The sequence below is a fragment of the Buceros rhinoceros genome, unplaced genomic scaffold (genome assembly GCF_000710305.1).
Source record: "Buceros rhinoceros silvestris isolate BGI_N320 unplaced genomic scaffold, ASM71030v1 scaffold16729, whole genome shotgun sequence".
NCBI classification, from domain to species: Eukaryota; Metazoa; Chordata; class Aves; order Bucerotiformes; family Bucerotidae; genus Buceros; species Buceros rhinoceros.
In genome coordinates this window covers 31,850-34,890 of record NW_010431083.1, presented here as the reverse complement: position 1 = coordinate 34,890, position 3,041 = coordinate 31,850, and positions in this window count along the sequence as shown.

Genomic DNA, 3,041 nt, shown 5'->3' with positions numbered 1-3,041 from the left:
TTCTGGGGAGCACTGAGTAAGGCGATGTTTACATTCCTGTCAAAGCAAACTACAGTAACCAGAGAGGCACAGAATATCCTCGTGTGGCTTAGTGCTTCCTGGCCTTCCCTTCCTTGTGTCGTGACTCCAGGAGAGCAGATTAATGTTAAATTCATCAGCAGTTTGTGGGAATAGAACAATCAAGTGAAAGCAGAGACTTGCATTTTTATATTCCTAATGATCTGACCTCCTTTTTTTTTAATTAGACTTTTTCCAGCCTCAGATTTGGCATCCTCTGTGTGTGACCACTTCTGGCATTTACAGTTCGCTCTGTGCTAATCTCATGTTCTTTAATAATTTCAGTAATTGCTTTACACATTTATGTGATAACGACAGCAAAGGTAAATTTTGCTCTTGCAAATTATGGATCCATGAAAAGAGGCTGGATTTAAAATCACGGTCCCTGTTCTGTTTTGGGTTTTGGAAGAGTTCAAGGCTTCTGAGTGTGTCTTTTCTGGGAAATACGCAAAATTGCAGTGCAATTGTTTCCTGAATTAATCATTTGGTAGATAAGGTCCATGTTCCATTGGAGAATTGTTTATTTCGATGAAAATCCATGTGGTCTCACTCTCTGAAGGCGAGCTCTCACTCTGTTCCAAAGCAATGCCTTTTTAAACCAGGCTTCTTTATAGATATAAATATGTATGTTCACACATCCGTGTGTGTGCAGGTACATGTCTGCACACACATGTACACGTGCACACTCTTAAACTGAGCTGTCTCTCAACATCATCTGTGGGAACGAGACAGGAGAGAGAAGGGATTTACTAAAAATTGGCAGGAAATATCTTCTGACTTTAATTCAGAACAGACTAAAAAGCTGTTAGTCTGTCCCTGGAAACTGCACTGTCCCTTCGTTACGGTGTTTTAACAATGCTGCTGTACATAGCACTTTTGGGATGAATTTTACTATTTCTGTATTGCACTGCCATGCAAAATTTTCAATGATATGTTTTAAAAAAAGAGATATTTAATTTTTTTAGATGGACGTGTTTAGAATTAAATACGAACCTAACAGAATCATTTTTCCTCCCCATTTTTTTTTTACATTTTATTTTCAAGGATGTTGTCCCGTCCCCCTCTTCACCCAATGATTGTCATTTATTATAGATGTACATGTTATCACTGATGGAGAAGATTGTTTACTGAGATGTGTTTTAAAGAGAAACAGAGGTTTAATTTTATTTCAGGCTACATAGTGTCCCTATTATTGAGAGCATATTTTGCTTCTGTTGTAATGATTCTTTTGTGCATATTGCAAAATCTAAAAATTTGTTTGTAAAACCACCTTACACTGCTAAAATAAACATATTTAACCTTCCAGCTGTTGACTCTTTAGCTGTAACATAACTCTTTTTCTATGCTGCTGAAGTTTGGTGTGTAAACATGGTTAATTCTATCTTCCTTGTTTTACAAATTCCTCAGCTTATAACATGTAATTTTACTCTTTTTCAGAGGGGTAGCCATTCCCGGTCCAGCTCAGGTTTCCTCAGGTCCACCAAAACGCATGCAGGAATTGGTAGAGACTGGGATTCTGTTCTTGCATGATGCACAGCACACGGATTGTCTCGAAGCGTTGTCTTTGTGTGGCAGCCAGTGCTGGCTTTAACTCAGGTAGTTTGCAGCTGAACAGTCCCAGTCCAGGGACCTAATCTGTTCTTTCAGCTGTCCGAGTAAGACAGAGCTGCTTCATTGCAGAGGTTGTTTAAAGCCTGGCTGAAAATACTGCAGCAAAAATTTGCTCTTCACCTGTCTCATTGAAAAGTGTCTTCTGTTCTCTTCCTGTCCCAGCAAAGAGCACAGTTCGTGCTCTCATCTGAAGCGTTGTCAGCTTACTTGTGGGCTGTGGGGCTAGAAACGAGTCCTTGGTTTCTAATTTCAGTATCACTTGACTACAAGCATTTAAACTGGGATACCAAAATGTAAGGCTAGCTGCAGCTGATGTTACCGTCATGACATGGACATAGGGGCTGGGAAGGGTTCAGTTCTCCAATTAAATCTTTTCAAATGGTCTTCAGTATGTTTTGTCTAAATATATTCTCTGTTTTCCACCCTGGCTCAGATCTTCATTGCTTGTCTTCATAGTTTGGGTGAGAGGCCCTTGAGGTTTGTGCAACAAAGGTTTGGAACGTGGAAGGTTTGAAGTGACCCGACAGTATCACTGCATTCTCTGAAGGACAAGAAGGTAAATCGGCAGCAGAACATGTGAGCTGCCGAAATTAGTCCCACATTGTGTCTTAACACAAAGCAAATTTCATTAACATTCTCTAGATGAAATAATAACTCAAGTAATTCTTGAGTTTGGGGCTGAAAAGCTGCAGGCAGTTGCTGCTTTTTTCTATCTGTAAAGCAAGAAAATATATGCAACTTGACAGCTTTGGAAGGTTGGCAAGCTGTGCTGATGTTTAATAATTGGTTTTCTTGGTGGCGTGTGTAGAGAGAAGCTTGGGGAAGACAGCTGAGATGCCCAAGCTGCTGCAGAGCTTCCCATCTTGAACGATGCGTGCAGTCAAGTGGGGAGTGCGTTTGGGTTCCTTAAGTGTGGACAAGTTCCACCTCCTGTGCAGAACGAGTTGTAATGGTTCACTCTGCTGAACTCCTCTGAAGGGGCTTTTGTTATTACAGTGCCTTGATGTGAGAGCTATAAACCACCAGGCCAACAGAACCAGCCTCTTGGCAGCGTTGTGCTTTAGCTCGCGTTTTAAGTGGAACTAGTAAATGGAAGGATGAGGGGGACAGGGATTTCACATCTGCGCCCGTGTGTTATACAGACCTGTATGACCCAGAGAGGAATTTAATGCTTCACCCTGAAACTCGGACCTTCTTCCTCCAGCTGGCCAGGTGTTGTGAGGAAATACTGGATGCATATAATGGTTTGGGGGGTTTTTTGGTGTTACACGTGAGTTACCCAGCTGATTTCCCAAGACAGTCACAGCCTGGAGAAAGTTTTGAGCAGCTTACGCTGCCAATGGCAGGAGGGATGGGGACGGCTTTGACGGGTC